Consider the following 18273-nt stretch of genomic DNA (forward strand, 5'->3'; position numbering starts at 1 on the left):
GTATTTATCCCCCCCCCCCTTATTTCTTATTTGTTAAGTGCCACCTGCTTGGAGCATTGTTAGTTGGAACGAGGAACAGGAAATTGAACAGACACACAGGATATTGATGACAAGGTGAGGGTGACTTCCTTCTATAAGGTGAGAAGGTAAACAGAGAGCTGAGGACAATGAATCCTTCACCTGTTACATACGGATATCCGTCATTTAAGGGGTTAATACTCTGCATGACTCATCAAATCATTAAAATTCACTTTTCAATTACAATACCAAGCTTGGCCATGTGGGGTGCTGCTACCAGATTGCTGTACTACACAATCATTATATTGGAAGTTTTTCAGTAACGTCCAAACTGCGGCCCTCCAGCTGTTGCAAAACTACAATTCCCATCATGCCTGGACAGCCAAATCCAAAGCTTTAGCTGTCCAGGCATGATGGGAGTTGTGGTTTCGCAACAGCTGGAGGGCTGCAGTTTGGAGACCCATGGCTTAGACAATATGCCTTTAAAGGTTCCCATACACATCTGCAGAACCCACCACCTTCAATGGGACCGGCTGTCTAATGTCTTTAGTGTCTATGTGGGGAATGGAAGAGATTGCTGTTTGCCTACAGCTATTGAAATTGTTTGGGCACCTTAAAAGTTTACCATGGTGAAAAGTTTTTATAAAAAAAAAAAAACCCTGGTTTCTTCCAGTACTTATCAGCTGTTGTATGTCCTGCAGGAAGTGGTGTATTCTTTCCAGTCAGACACAGTGCTCTCTGCTGCCACCTCTGTCCATGACAGGAACTGTCCAGAGCAGTAGCAAATCCCCATAGAAAACCTCTCCTGCTCTGGACAGCAGAGAGCACTGTGTCAGACTGGAAAGAATACACACCTTCCTGCGGGGCATACAGCAGCTGATAAGTACTGGAAGATTGGAAATATTTAAATAGAAGTAATTTACAAGTCTGTATAACTTTCTGACATCAGTTGATTACCCTCCCCCCCTTGGATTACCCCTTTAAGCAGCTGGGATATGGGTGAAAACCATTCAAAAACAGTTTTATACAACTTCCATTGCATACTAACTATAGAAGTCTGTATATAAGGAGCTACTAGCAATGGTGGGTACAGTCAACAGCTACAGTAGGTCCTGTCTCAGTTGGGTCTCTATTACAGTCTATAGATAGATAGATAGATAGATAGGAGATAGATAGAAGATAGATAGATAGATAGATAGATAGATAGATAGATAGATAGATAGATAATAGATAGATAGATAGGAGATAGATAGATAGATAGATAGGAGATAGATAGATAGATAGATAGATAGATAGATAGATAGGAGATAGATAGGAGATAGATAGATAGATAGATAGACAGATAGATAGATAGATAGAAGTTAGATAGATAGATAGATAGATAGATAGATAGATAGATAGATAGATAGGAGATAGATAGATAGATAGATAGATAGGAGATAGATAGATAGATAGGAGATAGATAGATAGATAGATAGATAGATAGGAGATAGATAGATAGATAGATAGATAGATAGATAGGAGATAGATAGATAGATAGATAGATAGATAGATAGATAGATAGGAGATAGATATGAGATAGATAGATAGATAGATAGGAGATAGATAGATAGATAGATAGATAGATAGGAGATAGATAGATAGATAGATAGATAGATAGATAGGAGATAGATAGATAGATAGATAGATATGAGATAGATAGATAGATAGATAGATAGATAGATAGATAGGAGATAGATAGATAGATAGATAGATAGATAGATAGGAGATAGATAGATAGATAGGAGATAGATAGATAGATAGATAGATAGATAGATAGATAGGAGATAGATAGATAGATAGATAGATAGATAGATAGGAGATAGATAGATAGATAGATAGATATGAGATAGATAGATAGATAGATAGATAGATAGATAGGAGATAGATAGATGATAGATAGATAGATAGGAGATAGATAGATAGATAGATAGATGATAGATAGATATATAGGAGATAGATAGATAGATAGATAGATAGATAGGAGATAGATAGATAGATAGATAGGAGATAGATAGATAGATAGATAGATAGATAGATAGATAGATAGATAGGAGATAGATAGATAGATAGATAGATGATAGATAGATAGGAGATAGATAGATAGATAGATGATAGATATATAGGAGATAGATAGATAGATAGATAGGAGATAGGAGATAGATAATAGATAGATTGATAGATAGATAGAAGATAGATAGATAGATGATAGATAGATAGAAGATAGATAGATAGATAGATGATAGATAGATAGATAGATAGATAGATAGATAGATAGGAGATAGATAGATAGATAGGAGATAGATACATAGATAGATAGGAGATAGATAGATAGATAGATAGATAGGAGATAGATAAATAGATAGGAGATAGATAGATAGATAGATAGATAGATAGATAGGAGATAGATAGATAGATAGATAAATAGATAGATAGATAGATAGGAGATAGATAGATAGATAGATAGATAGACTCTCACAGACTCTTTGGAAAATGAAAGGTGGAATCTGATTGGTTGCTAGGGGCAACTGATCCAGTTTCACTTTACACCATGTTTGATAAATCTCCCCCAATTTATTACCCAATTACACATACTGTCCACCTACTTTTGGACCAATATATATATATTCTTTATTGGACTCCCCTCCTGTGCTGGGAAAGTTATCGCTGGGCTAACAAATATGTCCGCCCTTCACAACCCACAAACAATGTTGTACAGCTGCACATGTGCTGGAGTATACTCAAAAAGTATGTATAAGGAAAATAATAATTCACATAATCTAAGACTACACCAATGCAATATTCTTATCATAAATGTCACAGCATAAAACTGGAGTGGGGGAAAAAAAATGGTCCCGGCCCCTTCCTCTGCCCCGCAGGTTCCATTAGCAATATGCTCTCTTCCTCAGGGGAATAGTGACTTCAGGGGCTGATGATGTTTGCTCCGTACAGGAAGGAAGTAACTCACATCGCCCCTCATCAGGACAGAGGAGATTACAGAGCTGCCTGCAACTATGAACACGTCCGATACAGGTGGAATCCTGTTACCTTCCTGGATACAAAGTTACTTGTCCATTAACTATTTTAGTACAGGACAGGAAGTACTGGTCGTTGGGAGGAGAGAGGGGGATGAGGCTGCAGGGGAACCTTCACTGTTGTTGAGTTATTATATTATAAAAAGTTCTACAACTTCCTGATATACTGTGTGATTTCTCACTGTATTTTTGCTGTCAGTAACTAAGAACATTTACGTTTAAGTTCTGAGGCTGAAACTCTGTGTCTCTCATATGTCTCAGCCCATGTTACACTTAGAGATCAGCTGATCGACTCCTATTGTATCTAATTTATTCCGAATTTTACAAAGAAAAATGTGTTAACTTTTTTTTGTGGGATTCGCTCCTGCTTAAAAGGGTATTCCCCTCAAGTAACATAAATGCTAAATCATCCCCCCTCCTGGAGACTAACAATTCCTTCCATACTTGTTATTACCTTATCTGTCTCCTTCCCCCAGTTCTGAGCTGTTGCTTTCTTCCAAAGACATAAAAAACTGTCTGTGAGCTGTTCTCTTTCCCTCCTCTCCCCTCTCTTTCGGAACGGCTCATGGAAACAGCTACCTGGACCTCTGTTTTTGCACTGTGTAATGCAGGGAGGATTAATCACAGTGAGGTCATCAGCAACTTGACTTCAGATTAAACCCTCCTGCATGACATAGTGCAGAAACAGCCAAGGACACTATTTAAATGAGCCTTTTTGGAAGGGAAGGGAAGGGGGAGACAGATAGGACAGATGTTATGCAGTTTTCTTCAGCAGAAACCAGCAGACTCAAAACTGGGGGAAGTCGACTGAAAGGGTAATAACAAGTATGGAAGGAGCAATCCAAAAGGAGACCCCCGCACTGCTTACTCTCCGCTTGCCACTTGTACACCCTTGCGCTGCCACTTAGGATCCAGACTGCTCAAGGTGCTCAACGACACTGAAGACCAGTAGTAGGATACACTTCCAAATGGAAAGAAGGAAAGTCGGAGCACGTCTTTAAACGCAGTAATCTTAGTCTTTATTCAGCAAACAGGCAGTATAGATGAATGTGAAGACTGAACAGGCAACAGCTGGGCTGTGAGAAAGCACGCTGTGACGTGTGAAACAGCTGTTGCCTGTTCAGTCTTCACATTCATCTATACTGCCTGTTTGCTGAATAAAGACTAAGATTACTGCGTTTAAAGACGTGCTCCGACTTTCCTTCTTTCCATTTGGACAAGTATGGAAGGACTGGTTAGTCTCCAGGAGATTCAGCATGTATTTTACCTGAGGGGAAAAGCCCTTTAATCATTAAAGGTGTAGGGACTCTTGTCAAAGACAGGAGTCCCTGTCTTCTCCTCTCCTTTACTTTCAACTCTCCAAGCACTGCTGCAACTACCTCTCTACTCTACTCTACTTCTCAAGGCACCTCCTCAAGCACAAACAAGTTCAAGCACTAAAGTCTGTGTAAAGATTTATCTATTCTGCCAAAGTGTATTATACTACTGAGAGGCTGTACAGTAAAGCTGTTTTTTTTTTTTTTTATTATATCACTTTGTTATATTTTATTCGCACCAGCACCCACACACACTAGCCGCACACCTTGGGTTAATATTCCCCTCTCTGTGGAGGCGGTACCGATAGTCCGGGTGGGTCAGTTGTCATTCAGGACTACCGTGACAAGAGGCCAAGGGACCCATCACAACCTGGTGGGTCACCGACCATTTTAAGGAGTACAGTCAGCCACAACACAAAGCAGGTACTAACACTATACCTGTGTGCTGGACCAGCACTGACACCACAACTTATACCATCTCTGGCTGAGCTGTACAGCAAGACTGATAACATCCATCAATCAGTAGCACACCACAATATAATGCAGCAATACAGTGTATAAATAACATTGCCATATAACCTACATAAGACTGCCCAATCCAATTGCCATTCTATAGCATTAGGCATGAAGTGTGTGATGGTGTGGCACAGTACGGGAGCCCAGGATGCCAGCTGCATAGTGTTATTCAGCTGTAACTATTTCCCGCCATCACATAATGGGACTTCACACATTTACGGGTATCAATGGAGGACCGTGTGGGTGCTACTCACATAGGGGGCTGTACTACAACACCGCCCTGGGATCACTCTGCCGGCTCTTCATATATCAGTAATAATATACAGATTTACCCTCAAGATTCTTCTTCATTTAGATCAGATTCCTTCTCATTAAGTGAAGACGCCGACGTTCCTTGAAGGCTCCTTTAGTCTACAGAGAACCCTGACTGCTTTATAGATATTATGTGCTGAGAAACCAAAGCTCTGCTGTATTCTCCAAATGCAGGAAAACCATTCCATGGGACATAGACATTGGCGTCAGGAAGTTTCTTATGTAAATGGCAAAGTGCTGCTAAGTAAGGATCTATCTATCTATCTCCTATCTATCTATCTATCTATCTATCTATCTATCTATCTATCTCCTATCTATCTATCTATCTATCTATCTATCTATCTATCTATCTATCTATCTCCTATCTATCTTCTATCTATCTCCTATCTATCTCCTATCTATCTATCTATCTATCTATCTATCTATCTTCTATCTATCTCCTATCTATCTATCTATCTATCTATCTATCTATCTATCTATCTTCTATCTATCTATCTATCTATCTATCTATCTATCTATCTATCTATCTATCTCCTATCTATCTCCTATCTATCTATCTATCTCCTATCTATCTATCTATCTATCTATCTATCTATCTATCTATCTATCTCCTATCTATCTATCTATCTATCTATCTATCTATCTATCTCCTATCTATCTATCTATCTATCTATCTATCTATCTATCTATCTATCTATCTATCTCCTATCTATCTATCTATCTATCTATCTATCTATCTATCTATCTCTTTTTTATCTCTCTCTTCTCTCTCTCTTACCTCTCTCTATTTTCTCTTCTTTCTCTCTGTGTCGCTTTTCTCTTCTCTTCTCTCTCTTTTTCAACAGGCAGACACTATCTTCCAGATAAGATTTATGGACCTTTTCAGTGTATTATGTACAACCACCAACTTCACTCCCTTTGTCCTCTAGGGGGCACTAATCATGTATTCATTTTATCCAGTGACAATAAAACCAAGTCTTACAGGAACATTTTGGGAAGCAGCAGACACATTAATACGGTGTAAATGATGTTTGTTGTGGTTATTGGAGGATTTGCGCAGCTCGCGGCCCCTGTTATCTCTGATGTAAATTGCAGCACTTTTCTTCCTCTAATTACGTGTAATGGTCCGGGGGATAATAACTCCATCACGGATTGCTGGATGAGAAACCATTAGAAACATTTGCCGTTTTCTAAATATGCGCCACCAGCGGATGTGTTATCAGCGCTCTCCCATACACCGCACAGGCACCAGGGACAGAGCTATTTGGGAGATGCCGTTTAGCAGGGCTCAGTTTGTCCTTTATTATATTACACTGCACTGTATGAGAACTTACAGCTTTATCTTAAAGGGGTACTCCGGCAAAGATCTCTTTCTTTCAAATTAACTGGTTTCAGAAAGTTATATAGTTTGTAATTTACTTCTGTTTCAAAATCTCCAGTCTTCCATTAATTATCAGCTGCTGTATGCCCTGCAGGAAGTGCTGTTTTCTTCCCGGTCTGACACAGTGCTCTCTGCTGCCACCTCTGTCCATGTCAGGAACTATTCAATGCAGTAGTAAATCCCCATTATAAACTGCTTTGGACAGTTGCTGTCTCGGACAGAGGTGGCAGCAGAGAGCACTGTGTCAGACTGGAAAGAATACACCACTTCCTGCAGGGCATAAAGCAGCTGATAAGTGCTGAAAGACTTGAGACTTTTAAATAGAAGTAAATAACAAATCTATATACATTTTTGAAACCAGTTGATTTGTAATAAAAAAAAACATTTTGCCGGAGTACCCATTTAATTCAGAATCCATTTTTCCAGCATCAACAAGCAGCAGATATAGCATAGACGTAGAGTATGTCATTGAAACCTAGGTGAGAAGAGGTCCCATCTCTTTTGCTACATGGTGTGGGGACCCCCAGCTGTTGCAAAACTACAATTCCCATTATGCATGGACAGTCAAATCTAAAGCTGTCCAGGCATGATGGGAACTGTAGTTTTGCACCAGCTGGTGGGCTGCAAGTTTGACACCTGTGCTGTACACAAACCTTTTTAGTGCAATAAAGTTAAATGGGTAATCTCATAATTTAGAAAAACAAATAATGAAATAAATCCCTGGAATAATATACAGCACTATAATAACATTATCCGCAGGAAAACTGTCGCCCTTTAGTGCCATTTTCAGCCCTTTTTCGTTCACACCTCAGAAGCTCAGATCTTGTGGTATCATGTGACTAAGAAGAAGTTGTATTTCCCATGATGCATTGCAGTCTGGTCTTGGGTAACTCCCCAGTATTAACAGCTCATTTCTCCTGTCGCCCTCCATTGACCTGCATAGAAAGTAGTCCCTCCCACTCAGCTCTAGAGCTCTCACCAATACATAGTGCTGCAGGATCTTGCTTCCCTGAATTCTCTTCTCTACTATACTTCTTATTTTTTTGTTCTTTATATCCCTCATTCGTGCCCTTCTATCAGCCTGGTATATGTAAAAAAAAGAGGAACCCAGAACTACACATAGCTCCAATCTTTCATCTCTTCTGATGAGGAGGCCCCAGCAATGGAACTTGTGTGTCCACCACAGGTGACACCAGAAGGAGGACCCAGAAATCAGCAGAAGAAGGAACAGCAGGGGGCGCTATCACTAGAGATGAGCAAATAGTGAAATATTTGATAATTCGAAATACGATTTGAATAGCTCCCAATATTCGTATATTCAAACGAATATTAAATTCCATTATAGTCTAAGTAAGAAAAATACTTGGGACCTGGAAATCAATATTCGACCAGTAGGAGGTCACCAAGTGCTCAGTGCTCAATGACACCTCAGGAAATGATGCCAACACCTCTGGATGCATATAGGACAGCAGGGGAAGCATGCCTGGCTGCATCTAACACTAGTGATGAGCCAACATCCCATCCCAATTTTCCCAAGTGTACGCCGAAGATTCACAAACAAATTACAAACATAAAGTTGAAGTTTACGTTTCGGTCTAGCAGTACGCACTTGCACATCAGGTCAGGTGCAGCTAAAATATGTAATAACGGAAATTAACTATAACTATAAATCAGTAGTAGCAAGATAACAGGTATCATCTCACACTCACAGTATACAGCCATATACCAGATATATAATTGTTTTTTAAAATAATAAAATTAAAGGACCGGTCAGCTCCTTTACAGGACGCAGACTGCGCACATCAGTAGCAGCAAGATAACAGCTATTATCCCACACTCACATTATATCAGTAGATGTCTGAACAGACTGCCTGTCTCACAACAGCTTCTAAATCTCTGGTTTTTATACTTTTAGCCCTAACAAGAGCTTTTGGGGGTCCCTCCCTACCTAACTTCACCTAAAAGCTTTCTCTCCCTGGTATACAGTCTATCCCTCTCTAGCTCCAACCAGCAAGTGACACTAATCTGAAATCACTATTCTTATGTTAAGGAGGTCACATGGTTTAGCCAATCACAGTTATATATATATATTTTTTTTAAACTCCTGCCTATTCCTAGTGCCTGTCCCTCCCCCCCTGCATGTTTATTGGCTGGGGATGTGGGAGGGCAAACCAAACTTTTACTGTGTTGGCATTCGAGTATTTGAATGCATTCGAATAGCTCGAATAGCGTACTATTTAATTGAAAAGTATTCCCTCATCACTAGCTACAACTAATACCTTATAATAAAAACTGAATTTTAAATCCATTTTTATGGATGAAATATACAACTTTGAAATATAAGAACTTTGACACACAAAGGGCAGAAAGATCGGATAAGAAAAGTAACAAGCATCAAATTTTTTTTTTGTGACAGTCCCCAGCTACATAATAAGGAACACATCTCAGTCTTTGCTTCTCTATGTGCCACTTCCAGCTGCTTTACCAAATGACTAACTCAGCTCTGCTGCACTGACAGGCTGACCCCTGCTCTGTCCTATCTACACTTCTATAGGAAACCTCAGGTAATAGATTCCCAATGACGCACTGAGCTCTGCTGCATCTGTCTATAGAAACACATCCCATGCTGCCATGACTGACAGCTGAGCCCTGGGCTGCAGACATGAGCCTGAAATCAGACGGCTCCACTACAAATCCCACTGTGCTTCTGCGTATCTCCATTTTCCTTATAAACAAGGGGATGGGGGATAACAAACACCAGAGATGAAGGCTTTATCCTTGTAAAGTATAAAAAAAATAATACACTAATACACAAACATGTTAAATAAAACATGAGCATCAAGCATAACACTCACTGCACATTCATAGTAGCCAAGAAAAAAAAGCAAAAATAAAAGCCACACCCCTCCCACTAAGCCCCGCCTACTTAAAAAAATATGCCCCAAAATTTGCAAATATTTGCGCGAATGAGGTTTGTGCAAAAATATATAAAAGCTATAAAACATTCCTTAAAGGGGTTATCCAGCGAAATTCTATTTTAAAATCTCAAGTCTTCCAGTACTTATCAGCTGCTGTATGTCCTGCAGGAAGTGGTGTATTCTTTCCAGTCTGACACAGTGCTCTCTGCTGCCACCTCTGTCCATGTCAGGAACTGTGCAGAGCAGGAGAGGTTTTCTATGGGGATTTTCTACTGCACAGAGGTGGCAGCAGAGAGCACTGTGTCAGACTGGAAAAAATACACCACTTCCTGCAGGACATACAGCAGCTAAAAAGTACTGGAAGATTTGAGGGTTTTTTTTATAGAAAAAAAAAATACATATATATAACTTTTACCAGTTGTTTTAAAAACAATTTATTTACCTTTATTTTTTTTAGTTTTTTTCTGATTTGATATGATGTTAGTAGTCCTGCTTGTTGTCAGTGAATAGAAGCGTTCTTGTTTTGCACAAATCCTCCTCATAACTGATGGAGTTGTATCCAGTGTACAGAGACTTCTGTGAGCGGAACATTCCAGACTCCAGACTGATACATTTTACTTGCACTGATACATTGTAATAAAATAAGGCAGGAGAACTAGATGCTGGATGCAATGAGAACAAACCCTCAGCTGTGAGAAGTATTAGGTCTAAAGCGATATCAACCCCTGGAGCGTTATAAAGGGGAGTGGGGGGGGGGGGGCATATTTATCATGGCAGAGACCTGTAACTCTATGTATATAGGAACCATGTATATACGGGGCTGGTGGTGCGGCATGGCGAGGTGCCGGACGAGCTCCTGTCCTGACTGTACACCGAGCTCCCCTCCTGACTGTACACCGAGCTCCCCTCCTGACTGTACACCGAGGTCCCCGCTCTCTTAAGTAGGAGGAGGATTGGCAGAATGATAGCGTTGCTGCAGTTACTGGAGCTGTACAGTAGGATCGATCCCGCTGTACAGTTCCAGCACCTGCAGCCAGGGCTGATTCTGGGGTCTCTGCCGCCTGAGGCAAACCTCAGGCGGCCGCCCCCTCACTAGCGCCCGAACACCCCCCCGCCCACCCGCAACAAGCCCCCAACCCCGGCGCCCACCCGCAGCAAGCCCCGAACCCCCCACTGAGACGCGATCGCCGCAGCGCGAACACCGACAAATCCGGCCACTCACCACAGCCAAGTAACCCAGGAGTGCTGCTGAGTGACGTCGCAGGAGCCCATCAGGACGTGCGGACGGCAGTGAGCGCGGGCGGCGGGCCGGCTGTGGACAGGTGAGCGGCTGCACGGCTGCTGTCATTTTTGTTAAGTGAAACTCAACAAAAATGACAGCGGGGTAACATTATGCCGCCCCCTGCAGGACCACAAAATCTGCCGCCTGAGGCGGAATGCTCATTCCGCCTCATGGCAGAAGCGGGCCTTCCTGCAGCGACCCTATCACCTCTGCCCCAGTCACCTGAACTCAGTTGTCCCTGTGGCCTCCTCCTACTTAAGAGACCGGGGACCTCCGTGTGCTGTCAGGAGTATAACGAGTGTGCCTGGGGTGAGAGGAGGAGGGGAATACCGAGTATGTGCCCTCCTGCCCCCAGTCACCCCCTGTCTGCTCCAGCAATCCCCAGACTGCCTCAGTCACGCCCTGCCTCCCCTCTATACCTGTACTACTACTACTCCCCTCATCTATACCTCTACTACTACACCCCTCATCAGTACCTGTACTACTACTACACCCCTTATCAGTACCTGTATTACTACTACACCCCTCATCAGTACCTGTACTACTACTACACCCCTCATCAGTACCTGTACTAATACTACACCCCTCATCAGTACCTGTACTACTACTACACCCCTCATCAGTACCTGTACTACTACTACTACTACTACTACTACTACACCCCTCATCAGTACCTGTACTACTACTACTACTACTACTACTACTACTACACCCCTCATCAGTACCTGTACTACTACTACACCCCTCATCAGTACCTGTACTAATACTACACCCCTCATCAGTACCTGTACTACTACTACACCCCTCATCAGTACCTGTACTACTACTACTACTACTACTACTACTACACCCCTCATCAGTACCTGTACTACTACTACTACTACTACTACTACTACTACACACCTCATCAGTACCTGTACTACTACTACTACTACACCCTTCATCTCTACCTGTACTACACCCCTCATCAGTACCTGTACTACTACTACTACTACACCCCTCATCAGTACCTGTACTACTACTACTACACCCCTCATCAGTACCTGTACTACTACACCCCTTATCAGTACCTGTACTACTACTACTACACCCCTCATCAGTACCTGTACTACTACTACTACACCCCTTATCAGTACCTGTACTACTACTACTACACCCCTTATCAGTACCTGTACTACTACTACTACACCCCTTATCAGTACCTGTACTACTACTACTACTACACCCCTCATCAGTACCTGTACTACTACTACTACACCCCTTATCAGTACCTGTACTACTACTACTACACCCCTTATCAGTACCTGTACTACTACTAATACAACCCTCATCTATTACTGTACTACTACTTCACCCCCAATCTATACCTGTACTACTACACCCCTTATCCACTAAACCTCCACTACTACATCCTACCTGTGGAGGCACAAAGAAGATCTCCTATACTACATGGGGGCATAGGGGGAGCACTGTTACAGTAAGAAGCAATACAGTTGTCTCAAACATTATTAAAATAGTATCTGACGCTGCAAGGAGAAAACTGTTCTGTTTATTTGTGAAGCAGTAAATGTTTTCTAGACCCTGTGTCTGCGGCCCCATAGACAATGGATGTAATATCAGCGGCCGCTGGATGCTGGGGGTGATGGTGAGGAATCTGACATCTCAGCCGCCAGGATTGCTCTAGCTTGAATACATTGATCTAATAACAATCTTACATTTGGGGATTATTTTCTAAGCTGTTCCCTTACACATTGATATTCTCCAAAACTTCCCAACTTTCAGTGTAAGTTATAAGACAGGCAGAATCAATGGTGCCCAGCTTTGTTAATAATAAATTCTTTCTCTTCTGCCTAATTAAGCGTTCCCGTCCCAGGATAGCTGCCAGAAATACATTGATCTGTAAGAAACAATATAACTGATAAGCTGACTGAACGGGGCCAGGGATGTGACAGCTGAGGATTTAACCATTTATTGTAATCTATTGAATACACTCAGGGTTCTAAACCCAGGAAACTTAAATACAAAGGATCTGAACAAGAAGGGGGTGCACGTACTGAGAAAACTGAGGGATCATCCTTTATGAAACTTAAATAGAAAACTACCAAGAATCTGAGTAAGAAGGAGGTGCATGTAAATGAATGCACCCAGAGCTTTCATGAAAGTTAAATAGTACCTTACCAAGAATCTGGAAAAGAAGGAGGTGCATGTACTGAATACACCCAGAGCTTTCTTGAAAGTTAAATAGTACCTTACCAAGAATCTGAAAAAGAAGGAGGTGCATGTACTGAATACACCCAGAGCCTTCATGAAAGTTAAATGGAACATTACAAAGAATCTGAACAAGAAGAGGTTGCATGTACTGAATGCACCAATTGCTCAGCCTTCATGAAAGTTAAATAGAACCTTACCAAGAATCTGAAAAAGAAGAAAGTGCATGTACTCAATACACCAAGGGCCCTTATGAAACGTAAATAGAACATTACCAAGAATCTGAACAAGAAGGGGTTACATGTACTGTACTGAATGCACCAAGGGATCAGCCCTTATGAAAGTTAAATAAAACATTACCAAAAATCTGAATAAGGGGGAGCCTGTACTAAACTTTATGAAAGTTAAACAGGGCATTACCAAGAGTCTGAACAAGAAGGGAGTGCACGTATTTAATACAATGAGGGGTCATCCTACATGTAACTTAATAAGAAAGTCACCAGGAATCTGAACAAGAAGGGGATGCAATGTTAAACAGGGAGGACCAAAAGTAAGTCTGGTTTACATACTAATGGAAACAGTCAGTAAGATTGTTGTTAGACACACACCTTCCAACATAGCTTACCTCTCATAGGGCAGAAGGACAGAGTTTTTTTTATATATATATATATCAGATGAATTTAGGCCCAGTTCACACTGAGCAAAAACGCTGGAATTCCACGACGGAAAGCTCAGTGTTCTGCAGTGAGTGAATGAGAGGGAGCCTGCATGTCCACTTCCTCCCCTCTCCACTCAAGGTCAAGGAAGTGACATATAACTCAGGATCAGTACAAGATCAGTAATGTAATGTATGTAAACAGTGACCCCACCAGCAAAATAGTGAGTGCAGCTCTGGGGTATAACACAGGATGTAACTCAGGATCAGTAATGCAATGTATGTAAACAGTGACTCCACCAGCATAATAGTGAGTGCAGCTCTGCAGGATAATACAGGATCAGTAATGTATGTACACAGTGACCCCACCAGCAGAATAGTGAGTGCAGGTCTGGGGTATAATACAGGATGTAACTCAGGATCAGTAATGTAATGTATGTACACAGTGACCCCACCAGCAGAATAGTGAGTGCAGCTCTGCAGTATAATACAGAATGTAACTCAGGATCAGTACAGGGTCTGTAATGTAATGTATGTACACAGTGACCTCACAAGCAGAATAGTGAGTGCAGCTCTGGAGTATAATACAGGATAAGTAACTCTTATGTACACAGTGACCCCACAAGCAGAATAGTGAGTGCAGCTCTAGAGTATAATACAGGATGTAACTCAGGATCAGTAAGGATCAGTAATGTAATGTATGTACACAGTGACCCCACCAGCAGAATAGTGAGTGCAGCTCTGGGGTATAATACAGGATGTAACTCAGGATCAGTACAGGATCAGTAATGTAATGTATGTACACAGTGACCTCACCAGCAGAATAGTGAGTGCTGCTCTGGAGTATATTACAGGATATAACTCAGGATCAGTAATGTGTGTACACAGTGACCCCACTAGCAGAATAGTGAGTGCTGCTCTGGAGTATATTTATCTAATCACCTCGCTATTCCTGTATACTGATACTGTATACTCTTTGGTACTTCCTTTCCCTGTGTGCTCAGGGCTCTGTGACCTCCTTGGAGTTGGAGCTGTTTTGCCCTTTGCACTGCTTCCTCAGGGGCCCCATTAGCTCAGTGCCAGCTCCTACCAGCCTCTCCTCCTCATCTACATGTGTAACAATATATTGATTCCTTGTAGCAGTAAGAATATGGTAATAGCCTGGCAGGAAGAATGGGGAGGGCTCCGATCCAAGCCGCACACTTCCCAAATAACTCCACATATTAACAGTTTGTACAGAACCCAAAAAATTCCCTGCGGGATACTGTGTCACAATGATCCCAGCTACATGGTGATCCCCTCCTCATATACATCACCAGCTGCATATACATCACCAGCTGCATATACATCACCAGCTGCATATACATCACCAGCTGCATATACATCACCAGCTACACTCTGCCACTTCAGGAGTCATTCACACAGATGTAGCAAAGTTCAAATACAGTGAGAGGTGTGAGCGGTCCTAACATTTCTGCCAGAGCTCACTGTGACATTGGGGCTGGGTATGCTGAGTGACAAACAACAACATGTTATACTGAAAGGATTCTATCTATATCTATCTATCTATCTCCTATCTATCTATCTATCTATCTATCTATCTATCTCCTATCTATCTATCTATCTATCTATCTATCTATCTATCTCCTATCTATCTATCTATCTATCTATCTATCTATCATCTATCTATCTATCTATCTATCTATCTATCTATCTATCTCCTATCTATCTATCTATCTATCTATCTATCTATCTATCTATCTCCTATCTATCTATCTATCTATCTATCTATCTATCTATCTATCTATCTCCTATCTCCTATCTATCTTCTATCTATCTATCTATCTATCTATCTATCTATCTATCTATCTATCTATCTATCTATCTATCTATCTCCTATCTATCTATTTATCTATCTATCTATCTCCTATCTATCTCCTATCTATCTATCTATCTATCTATCTATCTATCTATCTATCTATCTCCTATCTATCTATCTATCTATCTATCTATCTATCTCCTATCTATCTATCTATCTATCTATCTATCTATCTCTCCTATCTATCTATCTCTCCTATCTATCTATCTATCTATCTATCTATCTATCTATCTATCTATCTATCTATCTATCTATCTCCTATCTATCTCCTATCTATCCATCTATTATCTATCTATCTATCTATCTATCTATCTATCTATCTATCTATCTCCTATCTATCTATCTATCTATCTATCTATCTATCTCCTATCTATCTATCTATCTATCTATCTATCTCCTATCTATCTATCTATCTATCTATCTATCTATCTATCTATCTCTCCTATCTATCTATCTCTCCTATCTATCTATCTATCTATCTATCTATCTATCTATCTATCTATCTATCTATCTATCTCCTATCTATCTCCTATCTATCCATCTATTATCTATCTATCTATCTATCTATCTATCTATCTATCTATCTATCTATCTCCTATCTATCTCCTATCTATCTATCTATCTATCTATCTATCTATCTATCTATCTCCTATCTACCTCCTATCTATCTATCTATCTATCTATCTATCTATCTATCTCCTATCTATCTCCTATCTATCTATCTATCTATCTATCTATCTATCTATCTATCTATCTCCTATCTATCTATCTATCTATCTATCTATCTATCTATCTCCTATCTATCTATCTATCTATCTATCTATCTATCTCCTATCTATCTATCTATCTCCTATCTATCTATCTATCTATCTATCTATCTATCTATCTATCTATCTCCTATCTATCTATCTATCTATCTATCTATCTATCTCCTATCTCCTATCTATCTATCTATCTATCTATCTATCTATCTATCTATCTATCTATCTCCTATCTATCTATCTATCTCCTATCTATCTATATCCTATCTATCTATCTATCTATCTATCTATCTATCTATCTATCTATCATCTATCTATCTATCTCCTATCTCCTATCTATCTATCTATCTATCTATCTATCTATCTATCTATATTATCTATCTATCTCCTATCTATCTATCTATCTATCTCCTATCTATCTATCTATCTATCTATCTATCTATCTATCTATCTATCTATCTCATAGATAATATACATTTCCATTCTTTTCAGTGCAAAGCCACTGATGCCTCATGTACCATACAACAACCTCCTCTCTGCTGCATGGATAATCATTGCTGGGTGCGACAAAACAAGTACAACAAGTGTCAGCTCACTTTTCCTATGACAAGTTGGAGGTCGGATCATTCCTTGTACTTTCCTTACGATTCCAAGAATACAAAGTGATCTGCAGCTTAGCTACATTGTAGGAGAAACAATGACTTACCTGGGGGGTCAAGAAGGTGAAGTAGAAGGAGGTGCCCCTTTAGCAGCCTGAAGAAGCCAGGTCTGATCAGCCTTGTGAGACATAGACAGCTGTCGATAGAGCAGGGAACCCTCTCAGCTCATCTCCTCTGTGTGATCCATTCACTATGTCCGTCCCCTGTAACCCCTTCCTGCCTGGGAGGCTCCTGCACCCAAAGCTTTCTCAAGAAATAGATGACAATGACTTGGATGAGTATGAAGCTGAGGAGAGATGTTCGGTCTGGCTTATTGCTGGGGTGGAACCAGAACAAGGAGAGTGGCGGGGTTAGTACTTAGGATGGAAAAGCAGAGCTGGGTTTGTCTTCGAGCTGTTCCTTACGTGGAGTTTGATAGCGCCTTGAAGTAACAATATGTTACCCGGAGATAATAAGTTAGTTACCCTGCAGCCCACAGCAAACATTGATATAAAACAACATAACTCAGCTCTGCTACATCTATATGAATATTTAACGTAATAAATCTCACTTTTGGTTTATGCCGTGTACTGACTATACTAGGAGAGTCAAGTCAGACATGTTTTCCTTAAAGGTGTATTCCCACCTCAGACCGCCCTATCACTGGAGGTGGAAGCGGCCGATCGGTGGATAAGAACCGCTCTATAGCCTTTATACAGAGACTATTACAGGCGGGAGGTCTGAGTTATTGTCCATCGGCTGCAGCACTTCTAGAAAAAAATGATAATGGTTAGACATAGGAAAAGTTTGGTGACTAACAAGCCACACCCCATACACAAGTCACACCCCCTTACACAAGCCACTTCCCTTTTACAAGCCACTCCCCTTAAACAAGACCACAACCCTCGCACAAACCACACCCCTCACCCAAACCACACCCCTTACACAAGCCACACCCCTTACACAAGCCACACCCCTTACACAAGCCACACCCACTTACAAAAGCCCACTCGCCTTAAACAAGGCCACAACCCTCGCACAAGACACACCCCTCGGACAAAGCCACACCCCTCACACAAGCCACACCCCTCACACAAGCCACACCCCTTGCACAAAGCCAAACCCCTCACACAAGCCAATCCCCTCACACAAGCTACACCCCTTGCACAAAGCCAAACCCCTTACACAAGCCACACCCCTCACACAAAACCGAACCCCTTACACAAGCCACACCCCTCACACAAAGCTGAACCCCTTACACAAGCCACACCCTTTTCACAAAGCCAACCCCCTCACATAAGCCACACCCCTCACA

General features: G+C 41.0%; 1 protein-coding gene across 2 annotated transcripts in view; it reads right to left on the reverse strand.

The window, feature by feature from the left end:
* Window positions 1-17289, reverse strand: part of LOC138768972 (chemerin-like receptor 1) — a 97809-nt gene extending 80520 nt beyond the window's left edge. For both annotated transcript variants that reach the window (XR_011359193.1, XM_069947080.1), the window contains exon 1: window positions 17027-17289. The gene's annotated coding sequence lies outside the window, so the exon portion shown is untranslated. The remainder of the gene's footprint in view (window positions 1-17026) is intronic.
* Between the last annotated feature and the right edge of the window lie 984 nt (window positions 17290-18273).

This window comes from Dendropsophus ebraccatus, chromosome 12 (genome assembly GCF_027789765.1).
Source record: "Dendropsophus ebraccatus isolate aDenEbr1 chromosome 12, aDenEbr1.pat, whole genome shotgun sequence".
Taxonomy (NCBI): Eukaryota; Metazoa; Chordata; class Amphibia; order Anura; family Hylidae; genus Dendropsophus; species Dendropsophus ebraccatus.